Source organism: Meriones unguiculatus, chromosome 18 (genome assembly GCF_030254825.1).
Source record: "Meriones unguiculatus strain TT.TT164.6M chromosome 18, Bangor_MerUng_6.1, whole genome shotgun sequence".
Lineage (NCBI taxonomy): Eukaryota > Metazoa > Chordata > Mammalia > Rodentia > Muridae > Meriones > Meriones unguiculatus.
Window position 1 is genome coordinate 35,018,390 of NC_083365.1, and position 23,405 is coordinate 35,041,794.

General features: G+C 41.3%; 1 long non-coding RNA gene across 1 annotated transcript in view; it reads left to right on the top strand.

Annotated features, from left to right (window-relative positions):
- Positions 1-5,610: 5,610 nt before the first annotated feature.
- Positions 5,611-23,405, top strand: part of LOC132648993 (uncharacterized) — a 90,966-nt gene continuing 73,171 nt past the window's right edge. The window contains exon 1 of the long non-coding RNA XR_009587375.1: positions 5,611-5,800. This is a non-coding gene — a long non-coding RNA (uncharacterized LOC132648993). The remainder of the gene's footprint in view (positions 5,801-23,405) is intronic.

Consider the following 23,405-nt stretch of genomic DNA (forward strand, 5'->3'; position numbering starts at 1 on the left):
GAAAGTCCAAAGAAGGGCCCACCAGGTCTCACAGCCAGGAAGGGAAAAGGCCAAGCTGTTCTGACTTTGAAGCTCACGCTCATATATCTCTAGGACCACACAGTAGCATTTATGGATGTGCCCCCTACAGCAATATGCCAACCCTCCTCTGCACTTTGGGTGGAGTTCTCTTTGAATGCAGCTTGATGGGGCGGGGGGGGGGGGGAATGTTCTTATTGCCTCCCACTGTGGAAGTCTAAGAGACCACTGTATCTCCTTTATAGAGCTGGAGACAGAACTCAGCAGGGAGCTCTGGGATTCTGGGTCTCAGAATGACTCAGACAGGGGCACCTCAAGTGGGTATATCATCACCCCTGCAGATGTGGCATGCAAAGCAGATGTTTTCAGCATCAGACTTGGAGTTCCATCTCTAAGAGCCTGGAGTCCTTTCATTTTGTTCCCCTTTTCTAAGCCTGATCACTCAAATTCTTGTTGCTTCTGTGAGCTTGCCCTTCCTGCACATAAATCCGTGTGTGTGTGTGTGTGTGTGTGTGTGTGTGTGCGTGTGTGTGTGTTCAGTAGCCAGCATTGATTTTTATGGTTTGCAATCAAGAATCTCAAGAGGATATGAGTTTTTATGGATATGGGCCAGAAAATAACCATGAGTCTTAACATGGTACTAAAATCTATAACAGAGTTTCAAGGGACCCTTGAAATTATTTCTGGGATATTAACAGTAATATATCTCTTTAGATCAATAAGCAGTAGATAAATGATCAGGGCCACGAATGGTGTTACTGATTATCTTCACCTTTTACCCTATCACACTGGGCTCGTCCCCGCTGACCACTTAAGAGTTTTACAACTGTGAGGGACTCTGGTGATCATCCAGGCCAACACCATCAGTTGGTTCTCTTTTATGAGGTGGCGTGTGCTCGCATCAGCTGCCGATAGGACTTCACATTCTCTTTACCCTTTGGCCCTCAGTAGGCATAGTGTGACTTCCTGAGCCTTCCGCAGATTCTTTTGAGCTCTAGCACAAAGTTATTAAGCTTAATGCATGAACGCTTAATGCACGGGGGATGACAACAGGTCACGAGGAAGTCTCCGCATCCCATCTCCTCTGCTTTGTGGGCTCTTCCATTTCACATGAACTTTCTTGCTATCTCTGAGAAATTTTATTGAAAAAAATAATAATAAGAGGCTATCTCCTCGAGAAAGATCATCTGAAATAAAAACTGCCAATCATTTAAATGACTTAAAATGACAAGGAAATCACCAGTAGAAATCCAAAGGGAAGAATAGCGTTTGGTAATCTGTCAGCCTGCAGTGGCCTCACCTATGGGCTGGACAGGCTGCCCCAGGTTGGACACTCTTGGAAAGAGCCTGCTGGGAGCACAGTATGAAATGATTATGTGCTCCAGATAGGCTCTTGGGTCTGCATACTGCAACCATGGGTACACACTCAGGAGCGAGGTACGCTGGAATCCAGTTTCTGTGGGGGTGGTGACGGCACCGTGTTCTAATAGACAGGACAGACTGGCCAGCGTGGCAGTGTGTACCACTTTGCAGTCAGAAACACAGCGGGCAGACGGGGTTGTAAATGTACATGGGGAGAGGCAGCCAGAGCTGAGCATGTCAGTCATAAAGCTGTAACTGCTGCTAAAGGCAGAGGTCTTGCCTAGTTCTTGAGATTTCAGGGGATACAGAAAGATTCCAAATCCAGGCTGGCCTGTGAAGAGAGGAATAAGCCAGTGGGCTATCAGGAGCCAAGACAGTCAGACAAGACCCAAGCCAGGAAGAGTGGTGCTATAGTCTAGACAGCTACATTCCGACTCTGTGTCTGGCACTGGTTCAATAACCGCCCTCTGTACAACTTCACCCTCTCTTAGGGACCAGTGTCCTCGTCTGTAAAGTGATAAGGACAATAATGCCTACATTGCAGGGGACACCGCTGGTGGTGGGCTCCCACCAGCCATGAGGGCATTCAGTATGTAGTGTTCAGTACATAGTGTTCAGTGTACAGTGTTTAAGGAAGGGCAGTGGCAAAGACCTTACAAAGGGCTGTAATTGTAGCTCTCTAAGTCTGTACATTTGAGGAAAGAAAGGTTATAACCCAGAGGCTTTGAAGACGTCTTGGGCTGTTCTTGCTGTGACCTGGCTGATCATGGGATCTAATTCTAATGCCTCAGGATATGTATACTTCCTGCCCTATATCTGCTTTACTCGGAGGTCAGAATCTACTGCCACTGCTCATGTTTTTCAGGGAACACTAACATGGACGGTGTGACGGCAGGGACTGTTGTGGGATATTAATATTTACTATCGATTTATCTTTTAGTTAAGCAGTGGTTAATTCTAATCCAGCTATATACTCAAATCACCACACAGAGACTAGTATTTATTTAATTAACCTAGAGCACAATGCTGGGCAATGATTACTCCATCCTAAACCTCCAAACCTGCATAGTTTCCTACCATTCAGATTTTATCTATTATACTTGCTTTTAGTCATATCTTGGGTCTGGTTCATCTCTCCATGTGGTTCCAAGTTGTCTCCTGCCGACCTCTGATCCTACCCTCCTGCTTCCTCTCTCTCCTCTCTGGACCCTGTTCTCTCCATTGCTCAGCAGTGGGGCTGGTTGTTCTATTGACAATACAGAGAACAAATGGTGGCATGTTTACACAAACTTGAGACAGGTGAGGCTTAGAATAAGCATCACGGTGCAGTGTGTGGGTTGAAACCAGATAGTGGGGTAGAGAAATCAGCATTTGAATGAACAAGGGCACACACCAACAAGGGACAATGTCAGAGAGCTATGCTGGGCCATGATCCTTTTGGCTAAGGAGCTGCATGCAGCTTTGCTCTGGTTGTTTTGCCTAGATAGCCCTTTCAATCTTACCTTCCTGAACAGTTTAAAGCAGTGGTTCTCAACCTGTGGGTTGCAGCCCTCCGGGGATCACATATCAGATATCTTCTTTATCAGATACTTACATTGTGATTCATAACAGCAGCAAAATACAGTTATGACGTACCAATTGAGTCATTTTATAGCTGGGGCGGTCACAACATGAAAAAACTGTATTAAAGGGTCGCAGCATCAGTAAGGGTGATAGCCACTGGCTGAAATGTTTCTCTCCGTAGCTGACATTCCTACATGACAATGTTATACAAATGCATCTCCTCTGCCCAACCTTGGAATTTGCTAGGCAAGGAGTTAAAATTTCCCTCCAGATAAGTTGACTGAGGCAGGTGAATTTGTTCAGGCAGAGATATAGTCAAGAAGACTCTCTTGACTTAGAATTTGCATATATTTTCCCCCGGTCATAAATCTTTGATTAGGGAGAGGATGAATGGTTCTCAGGAAGGAAACCAGGGAAGGGACCTCAGAGACCTCACATCCTTGGAGCTGGGCAGCAGGCAGAGATGTCAGATCATGAACTCTGATGTCTTTTTCAAGTTTGCAGAGAGGAAAACACTTCAGGGGGATCTGTCCCACCCGGGCTCAGCTCCACAGGAAAACCTACTCTGAGCAGGAGAGCTGACTGAACTGAGAGTTGGTGAGAAAGTAGAGGGTAACGGGTTTTCACTTACAGTGTCGACCAGAAATAAGAGACGTCCCAGAAAAACCCCTCTGCTCTGAGCCCTGGCAAGGTCTGTGATGTAGGAGACACCCTGGACTGTGGCTTCTAAGCCTTTTCAGGCTGTTTTGTGACCAGATTTACACATTGTTTGGCCTGAAGTTTTGCCATGTTCTTTTACTTAAGGGCTAGCAGCATCTACTGTAGTTGGGTTTCATTAAATATGATCATTTTAAACTTTAAATCGGCATGTTTAAAGAACACATGGGTTTTGGGTGTATAGCCACTTACTTTCTGTTAGTCTCGAATGAATATATTTTTTTCTTGACCTCTTTTGGATAAACCCAATATTTAGAGTCCACGTATCTGAGCTTATTCACTATACATCCTTCAACGGTTCTTTTAATAAAACACACTCTTGATTTATTACAAGTTAAAACAAATGAATGTTTTTATCACCTCACCAAACAAAACAAAACAAAAGAAAAACCACAACAGGGCATTGGAATACTTTAACTCCGTTTACTCACTTTTGGCTCTCCTATTTTTATTGTCATTGCTATTGACTATTTTTTTTTTTTTTTTAGATCATGATCCTGTCCCTTTAAAATGTTTCTGCTTTAAGAGGCCAGATGTTTCAGCCTCGGAGAAAGCAGGCCACGCCCCCTTGCAGCCAATCTCTTGGAACAAAGAGCTGACAGGCTCCTTCTATAGCTGGTTAGAACTCACAGACCTTGGATTAAAAAACAAAACAAAACAAAACCAGCCCGACCCCTGCTTAACAAGTGCGGGAGGAGTCTGCAGCCCTACCTTGCAAGTCTCTTGGCATGTAGGCTAGACCAGTTTAAGTCACAGTGATGTGGAGCTCCTCAAGTGAAAGCTGTGAGAGTCAGAAACTTGCTTTATTCTGGAGATTTGGGCGGGGGCGGGTCTCTTCCACCTCCGTAGTATGCATAGCCTTCCCCCCCCCCCCCCGATTTCTAATGCTGTACAATTTAATTTTACGTATTTTACTCCCCTTTCCTGAAATCATGATTATTATTTCATGTTAGGGGTTTTTATATTTTGCTTCTTTTATTTATTTATTTATTTATTTGATGCTTTGAGACAGGATATCATTATACACCTCAGGCCAGCCTTGAACTTCAGTCCTCTTGTCTCAGGCTTCATGAACTTGGAGATGATAAGCACATGGCACCGATGATGTTTGTTTCCTAGCTCGGTACTCGCTTGCACTTCTCCACCGACTAACTTTTCTCTTTGCCTTCTCCTGTACTCCCACCTCATCCTGGCTGTTTTAGTGTAGGTCTGCTACTGGTAAACCTGCTTAGTTTTATTGCTCAGAAATATTTGGGTTTCAGTTCTTAAGAGCGATTTTTACTGAAGATAAAATAATATACTGGTGTTTGCTTCCAGAACTTTAAGACACCTTCTCGTCGGTGCTGTGAAAAATCAGCTGTAGGCTTTAACATAATTTTAAGGTTTTACACACGAATACAGAGACATACAAACGCACATGCCTGTACACAAATCCCTTGATGTTTTTAGATGTTCTCTTTGTGTTTTCAGAAACCTTGTGATTCTGAGCTGAAGCCAGTCAGTTTAATTTTCTTTCTGTTGAGTTAGAAAATATCAAGAAAGTACAAGCAGTTAGCGAAAGATGTCAGAAGAATGATAATATTTACTGTGAGCCAAATACCTGAAAATGAAGAGTAAGAGCTAGTTACTGCCATCAAGATAGTTTGTCAAGGATAAACATACAACTAACTAACCTGCTTTCTAGGAGGTAAAAATGTATAAGCAAAGAGCTACACACCAGTGAAGAACGAAAAATTATAGCTGGATGTGTGGGAGCATTAGTGGTGGCAAAGAAGGGCTTCTGGGAAATCTTGCAGACAAAGTAACGTCTAGGAAGTTTGTTTCGTTTAGTTGAGGTTTCCAAATTCTTCCTACATTCTGACTATAATCCCTCATCTGGACACTGTCCATGTTTTTGGTCTCCTGTGGAAAATAATTCTTTCAGTATTATTTAAATAGCATGCAGATGAAGAGACAGCCACATCCTCTCACCAGAATGAGAGATCTGTATTTATGAGAACTAGGATTTCATCAGCCTCTTCATCAGCCAGGAGACAACGCTGCATGCATCCGCCGCTGACTTTGTACAGAGCTGTGGCTTTCCTGTTGGGTGCACATCAGAATCACCTGGGCAACACCCTCCAACTGCAGGGGACACCAAGTATGTATATCTTTAAAGTATATTAAAATACCCAGGATCTTCCCCCCGCCCCTCGCAATGATTAGTTTGAAATCCGGCTTTTTCGCTTTTAAACTTTGAATCAGCATTGGAGGCGTTGCACTAATTCTTTATCTAAGCCCCGTGTTTCTGTCTCTTAAGGCTTGGGATGTGACTGGGTGAGAAGGTCTGATCTGACGTGCCAACACATGAGTTATGTATTTCAGGTGTCCACTACAAATTGGATGGACAAAGGTTGGGTGTCATTTTCCTGGTTGGAGATCGCAAATGTTAATCAAGACCGAATTTTATCTGGACTTGGACAATGATAACCATATCATTGTCCAAAGGACATATTTGTCCTTGTAAGTGATTATTTATAGTTTAGCAGAGAATTTCTGGAAAAGTGGCACCTATATGTAAAGACATAATATGAGATGGTAGGAATATCAGACAACATTTGAAGGATGGTTTGTGAGGTTGTTATGACCTGGGGTCCTTTCTGTGATTCTTCAGTGGGACTTTTGGTCACCTTTGTTTTTGTTCGGTCTATTTTAAAGTCTTTCCCTCATTCTCAAACTTTCCCGTACACTGAAGGTACCCAGGGAACTTTAAGCTGTGTAGATACTCCGTGCTCTTTAAAGCCACACAGGCTGGATTTGGGGAGTTTGGGAGCTAGCCAAGTGCAGCCAATAAGGAAACCTCTTCTTTATGTGAACTCTAGGAAGAGCATAAGACTAAATGTTGAACTAGAATTGATTTTGCTTATGCCCTGATATAGTTTTGTGATTTGGGCATATGACCAAATCTGTGAGCATCAGCTCTCTTATTTATAACCAGAGCTCATTGTCACCCAGAAACTGACATTTGGGAAAGGAATAAAAGGACAAATGCATATAAAGAAAGCAGCACCCAGTCTTGGAGAAGGGGCAAAAGTCATTTTTCTCCCATTTCTGGCCAGAAGTCCCCTATGAGGATTCATAGATCAAGGTCAGCCATGGCTGGAGGGCACAGGTGACAGTGAGCTCTTTCCCTGCTGTTCCTCCAAGGATCAGACAGACTCACCTTTGCTGACCTGTGGCTGAACTCTCCTGCACTGCAGAATGATTTATATGTCATTTAAATGCACAAATGCAGCCTAGCAGGGAAATAAAACAGATAATTGCCTTTAAATTGCCAAATAGAAAAGGAATGTTTCATTTCACAATGGTGATCATAGAAGACCATGTACTATTCCAGTGTCATCATTGAGCCTTTCAAACAGGCAGCCTTAGACTCTGAATACAGAACTCAATTCCTTTCTTCCTTTCTTTCTTTCTTTCTTTCTTTCTTTCTTTCTTTCTTTCTCTCTTTCTTTCTCTCTCTATTTTGATTCTTGCTATTTCAGAAAATCTTAACAAAACACTAACTAGACAGAATAAATATTTTTTAAACATTTATTTTTTTACTTGCATGTTACATAATATGTATGTATGTATGTTCACCACATGCATGCAGCACCCACAGAGACCAGAAGAAGGTATAAGTTCCTCCAGAGTTGGAGCTACAGATAGTTGTGAACTGCCGTGTGGGTGCTAGGAATCAAACCCCAGTCCTCTGGAAGAGCAGTTAATGCTCTTAACCATGGAGCCATTTCTCCATCCTCCAAATAAACAATTTTAAACATTAGATTGTTGCTCAAAAGAAATTCTTAAGTAAGGTGATACACAGACTATGCAATAAAAACTCATATGTAGAGTTTTTCAAATGGGAAAATAGGTACAAAAAAAGTCAGAGTGCAGAACTGAAATTCTGCTAAAATTATGACATTTTTTAAGACTATTGTTCCATACATATCTTGCCTTCTACCCAAGATATGATCATAATTCTGTAAATAATATGAGTAAATAAGCTTAAATTTATCTCATTTCATTCTCATTCCTTCTCCTCATTTATCCTTAAACTGTTTATTGAGATCCTAGTGTCTATTATATGGTCTGGAGATAAATATAAAGTATGTAGTCTCAAGTGTCGAAGGACTCACAACCTAGTGCAAAATATAAGTAAAACTTGGCATGGTTGGTGAAAAGGGAATACGGACTACAGCCCAGTTAGAAGGACTGTAACATGGTCAGCTTTCTAGTTTGATAGCATGCTACAGCCACACCGGATGTTAGCGCTGTCAAAGGTCAGGAGAAGGAAATCGAGCATTATTTCTTGCAACTTTCTGTGCAATTACAATAGTTTGAAAATAACAAGGTTTCAGGGTCTATGAGATGGCCCAGTGATTAAAGCATTTGCTATGCAAGCCTGATGACCTGAGTTTGAGTTCCTACATCCAGGTAAATGTGGAAGGGGGGAACCAACTCCACAAAGTTTTTGTCTGACACATTCAAGCCTTGGTGCAGGCACATGTGCACACACACACATACACTAAGAGTTAAAAACAACAATAATAGTAAAGTTCAAAAGCATCCAGTAAGGTAGAAGAAGTAGGATAGAGCAGATTTTTTTTTTTCCAGAAAACAGAATGAGTTGCTGTAATGCTCTGTTAGAGAACAGAAGGCAATCTGGCTCTTAAGAAGCAGCCAGGAAAATAGTTTCCTGTGTCCTAGGTAACACATTTCTGTGTTCATGATGGCTTCAAAATAACACAAATCTATTCCTGGACAGTTCTTCATGCCCAAATTCAAAACTGATGGGCTGAGGTGTCAGCGGCATGGTTCGTTTTGGAGCCTCTAGGAGAGAAATGGGGCCTTTGGTTTTCCGAGCTCTTGAAGGTTCTCTGCATTTTTTGGATTGTGACCTCTCCCTACAGTCACTCTAATTAGCCACACTCTCCCAGAACCGTATCTTCTCATTACTCTTTTGTAGACAAATGCCTACTCCCCATCATCTTCTCAAATTTGCACTTAGGGACCACTTGGATCACCGAAGACAATTTCTCCACTCCGGTATCATTTACTTATTTATGGCTTCAATGCACAATCCCTACTATTGCAGTGGGATTCCTCGTTTAGTCTTCCACATCTGGTGAGCACTACAAAAGTCCCTGGGATTTCCACTTGTGAAGGGTAAAGTTTGTACAGTCGAAGGACATGAATTGCATGTCTTGCCTGGGGCAAAGGAAAGAGAAATAGTGGATACATGACTAAGGAGACAGGAGCTGTGCTAATGGGCCAGGGATGCCATATAAAAACTCTTATGGATGATTATCTTAAACACCAGACATGCATTTCCCATCCTTCTGGGAGCCAGAGCACCAAGACAAAGAGGTGAGTGGGTTTACTTCTCCTAAGCCTCTGTCTTTGACAACTTCTCTCTGTGTCCTCCTATGGCCACTTTTCTCTTTATATCTGTCACCCATGTTTCTTCTTTTTCTTATAAGCACCCAGGAATACTGAAATAGGATCTTATTTACTTAAAACTGCCTTCCAAAAGTCCCCATCTTTAAGCCCAAATCCTGAGGTAACAGAGGTTAGAACTTCCATGGGGTTAGAGCTTCCATGGATGGAGGTTTGGGGGACACAGAGCATTCCCTAGTAATCAAGATCGAGATCGTGTTTTGGTGGGCTGTAGCTGTGATAATGACCATGATTTTAAAAGTGCGGTGGACTAAAGGTTTTTAAGGACTTCGATGACAAAGTCAGATAGTTTGGTCAATAATGTTAACCCAGGAAGAAGTGCTGAAATTTGACATAGGGAACAGGTAAATGCTTGATATCCTGTCTATGCGGGATACAGCATAGGAATGGGTGTTGGCCCTGTGCTGGAACAGATGTAGTGTGTTACCCTTGCTCAGGGTGTTTCCCATTGCACAAACGTGTGGAGTGTACACACATGCCACAGTATTCATATGGCGGTCATATGACAACTTGTTGGAGTCAGTTCTCCCCTACCATATAGATCCTACAGATCCAACCCAGGTCATCGGATTTGGCAGCAAGAACTCTTTCCACACTGAGCCATTTTGCTCACCAAGCTGAACTCCAAATAAATGCTCAGGTTCCAGGAATGAAGTAGGAAACCAGAGTCTGGTCGGTAAAAAGGGTCCAGCAGGCTAATAGATAGTCAGATGTGGACCTGTGGTCCGGGACCTGTGGTCTGGGACAGGTATTTAGAAGACACATGGGAAGAAAGGAGGTAGAATCATACCCAAGAGTTAAAGGACCTGACAGAGTTCAATAGATAAAAGAAGAAGGAGCCTCTAAGCCTGCATTCCGGAAGGCCTAGAAAGCATGGTGACTGCTGTAGGAGGCGGGTGCCCCGAGGAAGGGGCGCTGTGAGATGCGAGAACATAAAATGCTGTTTGTGCCTTAAAGGTCTGAATTTGTGGGTCATTTGTAGGGGACATAGTTCACTGGTAGACTGCTTCTCTAACGTGTGCAAAAACCCCGATTTTGATCCCCGGTACCGCCTTCTTCCAAAAAAAAATCGAAATTTATTTTCCCCATCTGGCAAGGAAGCCCAAGCCAAATATTAACCCAACATTTATTTCAGAACCTGAAACCCTCATAGTAAGAGGACTAAAAAAAATATAAATTAAGAATAAGAAAAATAAATAAGAAAATTGGATTCCCAATTAACTGTTAGCAAGGTATGAAGAGAATGGAAGAAAATACTCTTAAGAAAAAAAAAAATTTAAAAAGTGTTCCTTATTCCAAAGAACGTATAAAACGTTTCAGGATTAAAATAATCTAAGCGTCATGAAGAGTGACTTTCAAACACTACAGTCATTTTTTTTTTTTTTTGCAAGATTTTAGGAAGGAAAAGATAGCTGGGTGGTGGTAGCACATACCTTTAATCCTAGTTTTCAGGAGGCAGAGGCAGGTGGATCTCTGAGTTCCAGGACAGCCTGTTCTACAGAGTGAGTTCCAAGACAGCCAGGGCGACACAGGGAAACCTTATCTTGAAGAACCAAAGGAAAACAAAATTTAAATAAATTTAAAAAATAAAAAGAAGAAAGGAAGATACAGAACTCATACAAATGTTCAGGATAGTGTGTGTGTGTGTGTGTGTGTGTGTAAGGGTTTGTGTTCACATACGTGTTTACATGTGGACATGTGTGTAAGAGACATGATGCTCATTTTTCAAAGCCCGAAGTCAACATATGCTACCTAAATGTAGGCGTCAGGAGTCACGTGTCTTGTTTAGAACTGGCGAGCGCGGCGCCACTGCAGAGCATTTCAGATGGACAGTGGGAAGGGTTGACTCTGGGCTTCCGAGTTGCTCTGCATTTATTTCTGGACACTTTTCCCTTCCTTCATCCTCAAATTTCTGGCAACTTTAAAGCAGATGGCATGAGGCTACACCATCTGTTCTCTCCCTGTCACAGTCGCCCGTCCCCTTCTCACCCCCCAATCTCTGAAGATTTTAGCACCCCGCTTCCTGACTCTCTCTCTCTTTCTCCAGCCACTTTCGCCATTATCCCTGGGAACCCCAATATTCATGTCTTGCCTACAGATTTTCATAAAATTTCATAACGTTTTTATTTTATCTTCTATGTTGTGTGTGGGAGTGTGCTTGTTCCATAGCCCAAGTGTGGAGGTCAAAGGACAACCTGTTAGAGTTGGTATTTTTCTTTCACCATATGAGGGCCAGGGATTGAACTCAGTTCAACAGACTTGGTGGCAGGTGCCTTTAACCACTGAGCCATCTTGCTGGCAGTAAAATTTTATTTAATCTGTAGCCTACCTTCTTCCATGCCAGGGAAGAAGGTAGAAGACCTTAATCTTAAATCTTCCAGAAGTTTTAAAGTCAGTGTCCCTCAAAACATTTGCATTTTGATTAAATATCAGAATCTCAATCTGAGTACTTACTTTAATCATCCAGTTTACATTACCAAATCTACTTCCTTCCAGCCGTTTTCACTGCCTGTCATCAATCTCTGGCCTCACTTTTCTTTTCATCCAATCTAGGCCAACGGTAGACAACTACAAAAACTCTGTCTGCCTATTTCCTTATATGTATGTATGTATGTATGTATGTATGTGTGCATGCATGCATGTATGTGTTCATCCACTCATCCAACCATCCATTCATCTTCCCACTTACGGTCTATCCAGCCAGTCAGCCTCATACCCTCTTTCCATCCTCTCTTTCTGCCCTTATTCTCCTCCTGAAAACTCAGACCCAGTTTGAAATCTGAGTGTTCACGTAGAGCTGTAGGCAAAACAGAAGTCAATAAAATGAAACCACAAAATTATAAAAATAGTTTCCCTTTAAATTATGTCCCAAATGACAAGAAAACCTACAGTACAGCTTAGAAATCCCACCACATTTCATTACTCAATTTGCTTTTCTTTTTATTAAGATCGTGCTTCCAACACCCCACCCCACCCCGCAACAAATCAGGGACAAAAATCAGGAACAAAAAGTAAAGGAGAAAATTTCAGTTCAAATCCCAGTCTTGCTGCTCACCATCTCAGTGAACCTTTGACTAAGTTGCTTATTTTCTCTGGAGCTCAGCTACCTTGTCTGGACCAGGAGGAAGATAAAAGCAACAGTGTCTGCTTAGGAACAGCCAAGATCTATGTCCTGTTAACAGAATGTTAACGTAAGGGAGAGAAACAAGTATCTCTTATTCCATCTCTAAAACTTCCACCCTACCACAGGTACAGTCAAAGGCCCCGCTTCCCCTTCTGATGCATGTACCTGCTCAACCTTCTCCCTCACACATTTATCTATAGCTCTGCCTCTTACACTTGCACAATGATAGGTCTCTTCTCTTATCCGAGGATTGCTCCTCTCGTATATTCAATGACTTTGTTTCTGCAATTTTCTCCTGTCTGTAAAATCTCTTCTGTATGTTCTGCTCACTAGATCATTACAACAGGCCAACATTCCAGAATATCTTAAAAATCTTGCTCTGGGGTCTTGGTTCTCTCTCTCACTCCCCCGGTTGCTTATGTAAGGACACTCTTGGAAAGTACTGTGCCTTCTTTGCTTTGCCTCACTCATTTGAACCCCCCTGGAGCATCTCTTGCAAGGGCCCATCCTTCCCAGGTGACATCTCCATCTCCCTTCACGAATGTGCTGAGAAGGACAATCCTCCTAGGCTCCAAGACTTCATCTGATTTTTCAGTTTATTAGTTGTCTAAACAAATACCTCATATTGGGCAGCCACTTACACAGCAGGAATTTATTCTCTGGCAGCAGTGGGAGCTGAGAAGCCAAGATCAGGTGCTGGCTAGTTCTTTTGCTGGAGGATTTAGTTCCTGGTAGCACATGGCTACCTCCCACTGTGTCCCAACATGTCCTTTACTTCATACCTTCCAACAAGAGAGGGCACATTCTCTTCTTCTCTTATTTGAAAGCTGACACTGCCCTTCGGTCCTTTCTTCATCTTAATTGTGCCCCCCCAAAGCTTTCCACTCTAAAGATCTTAACTCTAGTTACACGAGAGGGGAAGCTTTAATATACATTGCCTCTGGGAAGACAGCTCAGTTCATGTGTCCTGCTTTCTAGAACATCACACATTTCCACATGTTAGAGCAGGGCTTTCTGCTCTCCTACTTTCTCCTCTACAGGGGCTTTTGTGGATACCTCATCTCAACTAGCATTTTCCCGCCTTTCCTTCATAGTAATTTTTACTGTTCTTTGTTAGTAAAGCTGGATTTTAAAACCTGAACTCTGGTGCAGATTGCTCGGTTTAAATACAATTTCTGACACTTAAGACCAACAGAATCAACTAACCTAGGCCCACAGGGGCGTACGGAGACTGAAGCACCAACCAAAGAGCATGCATATCCTGGACCCCGGCCCAAGACACATGTATAACTGATGGGCAGCTTTGTCTGCAGGCGGGTAGCAAGTAGAGTGGAAGTTATATCTGGCATAGTCTCTGTTGCCTGCTTTCGGGTCACTTTCCCCTTGTCTGGCCTCAGTGAAAGAGGATGTGCTTAACCTTGATGTGGCTTGATGTGCTAGGGGGGATTTATAAGGCGACCTCCCCTTTTCCGAGGAGAAGGGGGGGAAGAAAAGGGGAAAGAGAGAGGGAGGGTGGGACCAGAAGAGGAGGGAGGAGGCTGTGATCAGGATGTGAAATGAATATGTAAATAAATTTAATAAAATTAAAAAAAATTTTCATGACCTTTGCAAGATAAATTAACATGTAGAGCCTCGCTGTCCTCATCAGTAACATGGAGAGATTTAGGCCCATCTCATGTGGACTGACATTCGTATAACCCCACCACTGCTGTTTGGAAAAGTTTAAGTATTCAGTAAAAGACTAGAAAAGATTCAGAGACAACGAGAATTAAAGATGCAAACTGTTTGTTTAAATAGATTAGCCTTTCCTTTCTTCTTCTGAAAGAACAAATTACAACTCCAAGCATTCAAACATGGTCAGGCTTTCTGAACTGCATGGTACCCCCACGCCTAGAACCCTACATAATGGTCTAAACATCTTCCATACACATTTGTTGAAAAGACTAAAAGGATAAGCCATACACATTTGTTGAAAGACTGAAAGGATAAGCCAGTGGTTTCTTAGGAGAGTCTGAAGAAATGTGTAGCAGAAAGCACTGCCCAGAACTCAATAGAGGAAGACTTAAGTCATGTGCCAATCATAGGAGCATTGGTGATTCGAGTGACAATAATAACCATAATTTATTGAGGCACCTTGCTAAGTATGCTAATCTACACAATGACCCTATAAGGAACCCATTATCACCACTTTATAGATGACAGAACATTTCAGCAGCTCTGTGGGATGGAAGCTGGAAAGGACTGAGAGATAAGCAGGAATTAAAGGTGTAAAGTAAATTCTACCATGATGGCAGCTTGCTTAAAGAGATCTGCTTCTATGAGAGAATTCAACTGGAAGAGACATAACCAATCAAAGAAAATAGTTAAAGCAAAGGGAACAAGGAAAAAAAATCAAATTTTTCAGCTTTATACCTTTTTTCTCGAGTCATTTTAAATGTTACATTGGTGGCCTCTGTCTAACTGATTCTTTTAAAAATGGCTGCAGAGGACATCTCTGGGTGCTTTTAACTGAAGTACCTGTCCAGATTCAACTGGATCTTGGATTCCACATGGCCACAAGCCTCATGAGAATCACGTGCCTGGAACACTTAAGAACATCCACACTTTCCCTCAGTTGATCAGACACAGGGGAGAGGAAATCTTTGGGGTAGACCTATGCAAAGGAGCCTTTGGCCAGCTTCTCATGATGCCAGCCTTCCCCTCTGGAGGCTGGAATGCCACGAGTGTTTGTGTGGCTCTCTCTCAGAGCATTTAATACGTAAAGGCCTGAATCAGAGAATTTCCTGTCTTCTGCTTTCTTCCATCTTGGTGGTGTGAGCTAGACTCCTCTGCACATCCATCCTGCCCCTCGCTCTTCGGAACTGAGGAAGGTTGTTGAACAAAAAGGTCTGTTAGTCACTCTAAGGTGCACAGGGGCTTAAAGTTATGCCTTTTGTTTAAAACAAAAGGCAGAAACATCATTTGTTTTCTGAGAGGCAGAAAACCACCAGCCGTGTTCCATTGGTGAGTCCAGATCCCTGCCATGTGAAAAAAGGCACAAGTGCACAGCCGCCCGCGTCTATTTCTGTGTCTCTGTTGGTTCTCACAGTTGATGTCCCCCACAGCCTTGTCTCCCGGTTTCTGCTTCCCATCGGCCCTTTTCAGCTCTTAATATTTTTATTCTTCAGTCCTGGCTGTTTGCTTGTTGATAAAGATGTCTACTAGGGATTGGCAGGAGCCAACGAGTAGATAGAACGCCTGGTTTGTGCTTTTCTCCCTCAGAATATTGGAGAATAAAGCAATCACTGGTCTACTTTGTTCTAATTATTGCTCTAAACTTACAGCTTTCACATTGCTACCATGACCTTTCCTGTTCTATCCTGTGCTAACAACCCCCCAGACCCTGTGATTTTTTTTTAAGTACCCACCACCCCATGGTCACCCCCTGGTCTGTTTGTTCTGAAGCACTGCACTGTGCCTCTCTGCTCCAGGTGGCAAAGGGTTAACAGTCCCCAGCGCCTACTGAGTTGTAAAAGGAACTGCTGAAGCTGATCAATGACCACTGTTAAGACCTGGAAACCAATTATAAACCTGAAATTTGTGATGAACAAAGCCCTGAAACACTAGGATGAAAACTACTGAATTAGTCCAGTTCATTAAAATCATTAATAGTCATGAAATGAAAACCACCAGAGTCCAAAAAGGCTTAATGCTCTATCCATATTAATTAGATGGGAGCAAACCTGAACTGAAAAGCAGCACATGCTTTGTAGAATTAGCAATTGGTCTCTACAGACTACACAGATCTCTATTAAAATTCAGTTTAATTAAAATTGATCACGTTAAGAAACTGATGTGGTTAATTAACTGAATTCCTGGACTTCTTTTCATTCGTTTCACAGACGCCTTATCCACCCCCGTTTGTGGGTGACACTGTGTTGCACGGAGCAAATCCAGTTGCAAAGGTTAACTCTCTGTGTTCCTGGAGCTAATACAGCGGAAGGAGGAGGGGGGTGGAAGGGCGAGAAGAGACCGGGCGGGAGAAGCAAAGCCAGGCTAAACTTTGGGAGATCTGTGGCCCCATTCCTAGGCTAGCAGTACAGGTGGACCTTTTGGTGATAAAAAAGGTTCTGTCTTTCAAGCTGCCACCTGAGGAGGAGAGGTTGTTTCTTTCAGGCTGTCCCTTGGAAGGAACTGAGAAATATTGCCAAAAACCAAGAGTCATTCTAACGTCAACTCAGGGCAGTGCAGAGCTCAAGTGTGGCTGATTAGAGGCTGATTAGAGTCATGTTTAGGCATCTGTGTTTCATATTCTATTTGGCTCCGAAGTCATTTTTTTGTTGGTTTTGTTTTGTCCATTCAAGGCATGAAGAAAAATGATATTTCTAGATTTTTAAGGGGCTTGAGGGGAGGGAGAGAAGCTTAAAATAATGACAGTGGTTTCTCCACCTTGAACTTGTGTGGCTGTTCTTGGCCAAGTCTACCCTTCGTCACCCCCAAGTCCATTAGGCATATTGCTGTTCAGTCATCCTTCTGAAGAACACTGTTTACATCACCCACATGTTCAAAGCTCTCTACTGACTCTTCCCAGGCGACAGGACTAGGACTACATTCTGTAGACTGGGACTCAGCGCCTCCACCAGCCAGCTCCACACTCTCTTCTCTTCTTTGCCACCCAGTTTTAGTAGTTCCCCCTTTCTCTCAGAGGCCCATATGTTCAACCTCCTTTAAATCACCGAGATGTGGAAGTCGTCTTTCCTTTGCCACATCCCCCTGAGGTAGCATGCCAACTTTCTCTTGGCATCTACCCTCTAGTCTGCGATGGTGACTCCCGTGTCTGTCAGAGCCTAGAGATGTTCTATTTGGGGACGGCAGAGAACATACCTAGTATGTCACTGAGTCTGAACAAGCTTTGAACATAACATGGCACTCAAGCAATGTTTGGTAAGAATAGAGATAATGCTAACACTTTGATAGATTCTTGCCGTTTGGTATTTGTTTCCAGAGAAGCTTGAGCCTGACCTCCACTGAACAGTCAGAGATATTTGAAAGTTACCAACTAAGGACAATAACCATAACAATAACAGCACTGATGGCGTTAGATGGCAGTTACCAAACCCCAGGTCAAGTATGGTACAATAAGCTTCTTAACCTCATAAGGAACTCACTCTTTTCCTTCTGCTCACCACCAGGAAGTTCTTCACCCTCATTCTCAGCATTATCTTGATCTTTTGTGTCCACAATCCTGTCTTCTAACTAATTTTTAATTCTTGTATATTTTTGCTTTCAAAAATTAGGTGTTGTGGGATTTTAACATTGTGCTGGTTAGTTTTATGTCAACTAGACACAAGTTAGAGTGTTTTAGAAGAGGGAACCTCAACCGAAAGAAATGCCCCCCTCCCCAGATTGGCCTGTGACAGAGTCTGAGGTGTGTTTTCTTTTCTTTTTTCTTTTCTTTTTTTTTTTTTTGTTGTTGTTTTTTCTTTTGAGGTGTGTTTTCTTAGTTGATGACTGATGTGGGAGGGCCCATATCACTTTGGTTGGTACCATCCCTGGGCTGGTGGTCCTGGGTGCTACAAGAAAACAGATTGAGCAAGCCAGGAGAAGCAAGTCACCAAGCAGCACTCCTCCATGTCCTCTCCACTAGCTCCTGCCTTCAGGTTCCTTGGAGGCCTTGATTCTGGACTGACATCCCTGGATAGTGGACTATAAGTTGCAAAATGAATTAATCCTTTCTTCCCCAAGTTTCTTTTAGTCATGGTATTTTATTACAGCAAACAGAAACCCTAACTAAGAGAGCTTTACTATTTACCTTTCTAGATCTTTTCAAATATGCAGCTTTTGAACACAAATTCTTTGTCTTTACTTACTCAGTTTTAGCTTTGTGAGAGTGAGTGTGTGTGTATACATATACCTGCCTATCAAAATCACAATTCAACCTCAGCCACAGTTCTCACATGCAGCTTTTGTGTGTATGTTTGTGTGTTTGACAAGGTCTCTGATTGGCTTGGAACTCATCCAGGTGTCTAGGTTAGCTGTCTAGTGGCCTTCCATGATCCCCAGGTCTTAGTCAATTCCTCATAGACTAGGAATACAAACGTCCACTACCACACCCAGCTGGTTAAGGCAAGTTCTGGGAGCTACACTCAGCATCTCATGCTCCCAAGGCAAGAACTTTACCTACTAAGCCATCACACAGCCCGCAACTTCAGCTTTTATTGTCACTTGTTTTCATTTACTATCTTCATAGATTTTGTTGTTAATTTCTAATTTAGTAAATTAAAAAATTCTTAATACTTATTCAATTCCTTCCTCATCTCCTTTCTCTTTTTTTTTTCTCCTTTCTCTTTTGAATTCCTTCTCTATTAATGATAAAGTCATTGAAGACTGTACATTTTTCCCTAAATACAACTCCCAGCATGGTCATGCCAATTTTGATAGAGTATTTTTTAGTCCATTTTAGATAATTTGTTGGTTCAATTTGATTTTTTTATTGAGGCATATCTTTTGTTTTTATTTCTTTTTTATTTTTTTATTATTAGTTACATTTTATTAACTCTGTATCCCAGCTGTATCCCGCTCTCTCATTCCCTCTCAAACCTTCCCTCCCTCCCTCTCTCCCTCTTCTCCTCCCTGCCCCTTTTCAAATCCACTGATTGGGGAGGACCTACTCCCCTTTCATCTGACCTTGTTTTATCACGGTAGCTTCAGGACTGGCTGCAAAATCCTCCTCTGTGGCCTAGCAGGACTGCTCCTCCCTTGGGGGGTGGGGAGGTCAAAGAGCCTGCCATTGAGTTCCTGTCAGAAATAGTCCCTGTTCCCCTTCTATGGGAAACCAATTGGTTAATGAGCTACCACGGGCTTCATCTGAGCAGATGTTCTAGGTTATATCCATACATGGTCCTTGGTGGAGTGTCAGTCTCAGAAAAGACCCCTGTGCCCAGATATGTTTGGTCCTTGTGGAGCTCCTATCCTTTCCACATCACACAAATTCCCCCTTCTTTCATATGATTCCCTGCACTCTGCCAAAAGTTTGGTTATGAGTCTTAGTATCTGTTTTGATACACTGCTAGGTAGAGTCTCTCAGGAGCCCTCTGTGGTAGGCTCCTGTCCTGTTACTTGTTTTCTCCTACGTCCAATGCACCTCCCATTTGTCTTTCTAAGTGAGGATTGATCATCTTACCCTGGGTTCTCTTTCTTGTTTATCTTCTTTAGGTGTAGAGATTTCATTATTTTTATCATATCTTATAGGACTATATGAGTGAGTATATACCATGTGTGTCTTTCTCCTTTTGGGATACCTCATTCAGAATGATCTTTTCTAGATCCCACCATTTGCCTGCAAATTTCATGATTTCCTCCTTTTTGATTGCTGAGTAGTATTCCATTGTGTAAAAGTACCACAATTTCTGTATCCATTCCTCCGTTGATGGACATCTGGGTTGTTTCCAGGTTCTGGCTATTACAAATAAAGCTGCTACAAACACGGTTGAGCAAATGTCCTTGTTGTGTACTTGAGACAATTTTGGGTATATGCCTAGGAGTGGTATAGCTGGATCTTGAGGAAGCACTATTCCTAATTGTCTGAGAAAGCGCCAGATTGACTTCCAAAGTGGTTGTACCAGTTTACATTCCCACCAGCAATGGAGGAGGGTTCCCCTTTCTCCACAACCTCTCCAGCATGTGTTGTCCCTTGAGTTTTTTATCTTAGCCATTCTGATGGGTGTAAGGTGAAATCTCAGGGTCTTTTTGATTTGTGTCTCTCTGATGGCTAATGAGGTTGAACATTTCTTTAAGTGTTTCTCTGCCATTCTATATTCCTCTATAGAGACTTCTCTGTTTAGCTCCATACCCCATTTTTTAATTGGATTGCTTGATTTATTGCTTTTTAACCTCTTTATATGTTTAATGTGAGCCTATTTTTAAAAACTATCAGTTTTTAACTTTATCATACTATCATACCACGACCTTAGATAGTTTTTTGACCAAATGGATTAATTTTATATATAATCTGTAAGCATCTACATAATGTATTTTTATGTTTCAAAATTAAGGAGTTGTGTTATGGAGTCGTTTTTTTACACATATTATTCTTTTTGGTCTATTTCTACTGTGATTGTGAGACAGTCACATTAAAGAATGCACGATTCAGTCAAATCTACATTGCTTTGCATTTCTCAGTCTTGGATTTTTATTCCAATGCTACATGTTTTGAATCAAAAATGTTTATTACCATTACACTTTCTTCTTGGAATGTTTTTAACCTAGATTAATTAGCTGATTAAAGAACTGTCATCTTGGTTTGTATTTACTCTTCTTCTTTTGCCAACTTATTTATTTTAAAACATTTTTATTATCTGTTTTTTGATCATACTTACCCCGAACATATTTGAATATAGCTCTTTCTAAAGCATTCTATTAGCATATATATATATATATATATATATATATATATATGATACAATGTTTGAGGCATCATTATTTCATATATGGATATAATAAAGTTTGATCATACTAACCCTTCTATTACCATTTATCATCTTCTTTCCTCCTTTCCCATTCCTCTTCTACTTCCCTTGTGCTTCTTTCACTTAATTCTCTTTACCTCTATCATCCCTATCTCTATCCCTAACTCTGTGTTTATCTCTCTCTCTCTGTTCTGACTCTCTCTCCATCTACCTCTATCATCACTATCCCTATCTCTATTCCTATATTTATCTCTACCTCTGACTTTGTATCTTTGATTATATCTCTCTCTATCATCTGTATTTCTGATTTTCATCCTTTCATCATTCTACAAGCTGGCTATTATGAATAATGCCACAGTAAGAGAGGCATGCATGCATCTCAGCCATGTTTATCGTGACTCCTTCAGGATAGTAAAGATATGTTCTATTTTTAAGTTAGGGGGAATTTTAATGGGCTGATTTCTATACTGGCTGGATGAATTGGTGTTCCTATCAGCAGTCAATAAATATTCCCCATTTGTCCTCCTTTCTTACCAGCATTTTTTGTTGTTTGTTGTCTTGACGTTTCTGAGTTTATTATGATCAAATTTCAATGTAGTTTTTTTGATTTGTATTTTCCTAATGGCTTAAGATGATGAATAACCATGAATTTGTTGGCCTTATTACATTATAGTTAAAACACTGAGGGACCAGAACAAAGTAAACTGAAAGCTGTTAGAGAGAAAGGTCAAGTCATGTATAAAGCAGAGTCATCAGAATAATAGCAGATTTCCCAACAGACCGTAAGAGCATCAGCTGATAGACTTCAAGCCCTGAAAGAAATTATTGTGTCCACAAGAGTTCCTCTATTACCAAAAGAAAAAAAATTAAAATCTTCCATAATGAATACAAACAAAAATAATGCCTGATCACTAAATTACCACTATAGACACTATGGAATTCTACATGCCAAAGAGAGAAACAAACACATCCATAAGAATGCATAAGAGTAAATCTCAGTAGAACCATAGGTAACCAAATGAAGACTAAGAACATATAGACCGTTATCAAACAGCATACTACAGAAACTTACGCAAAGCTTTAAATAAATACCGAGGGCCAATGATCTTCATTTTCCTGTAAAATGAAATAGACTAGACAATTGGATTAAGAAGTGGTACCTTACTCTTCATTGCTTCCATGGAACACCTCTTATGGGCAAAGACAGTCAGCATGAAAGGGTGGGAAAAGATGTGCCAATCAAATGGAACTTGAAAGCAAGCCAGAGTTCCTCTACTTACATCTGATGACTTCAACTCAAAACTAGTAAGAAGATGCAAAGAAGATCATTTCGTATCAACAACAACATACCCAGTTTCATGACACAAACGCTATGAGACTATAGAGGCACAGATTGACACCTGCACAGTAATAGTTAATGATGTTAATACTCCACCCTCAAAAACTGACAGGCCACCCAAATGAAAAACTAAATAAGTAAGTAAACAAATAAATAAAAAACAGCAAAGAAACAGAAATCTATGTACGCTTTTGAAAAAATCATTCTCTATTTTTCCTTTTCTTTTCTCTTTCTTTCTCTCTCTCTCTTTCTTTCTCTGCTTTTTTTGTTAAAAAGTTTGTAGGACTGGAGAGATAGCTCAGTTGTAAAGTGCACTAGCTGCTCTTCCAGAGGACTCAAATTTGATTCCAAGAACTCATATGTGACTCATAACTGTTTGCAACCCCAGCCCCAGGAGATCTGACACCTTTTTGGTCTCCACAGGTAGCAGACGCATGCGCACGCGCGCACACACATACACACACACACAGAGTACACAGACATACACAGAGACAAAATACACATACACGTAAGGTTAAAAAAGAAAATGAAAATTCCCCAAAATGTATTAATATTATTAAAATTTATTTCAGTTAATTTATAAGAACAATTGGACTTCAACAATATAAAGTAAATAACTGGGGGGAAAAAAAGTAGATCCAAAATATAAAAAAGTTCAGAGCCAGTTTTTTTTTTTTTCAGCTCCAAAATAGTTCATGACACACATTTTGTATAAAGCCTTAGTGACTTATTTTCATTGTATTTTTGCTAATTTAATTAGGGAAAAAAAACATTCCAACTTTTGTATCTCAACTTCCATGCACTAGTTTAGAAAAAAGGAAACTAACTGTATTTCTATTGCTTCGGTGGTCAGCATCCTTTTCTTGAAATTTCTAATTGAATATATATTTTTTTCCATATAACAAAGCCTTCCCATCTCAAACTTTGTTCATGAAGATCTGTTTTCTCTCTGCTTCCTCTGTTCTCACTCATATTCCATCTTTGTTACCTTAGATCACTCGGAGTTTTGCCACGGGCAGCATTTTTGGTTTGAATTCATTACTAAGTCTTCCCTCGAATATGTCCTTACATTTCAAGAATCCTCAAGTAGCTGATGTACCAATTCTCTCAGACCCCTGTTCGGGTGTGTGCTTGGCAAGACTTATTGTTTCTTTTCTTCTTCATTTTCTCCTATCTTGAGTTCTCTGCTGTGACTCTTTTGTTTTTGAGCATCCTTCCTTCCAGTGGTGCATATGAGCTCTTAAAGTCACAGAACTCTTTCATTTGCATGGACATCTTCCCAATTTCCTGGTAGCTAATGATTGTAAATCTTCCAGTCTTGCATCAATAGATGGTATCCCAGTGCCAAATTTTC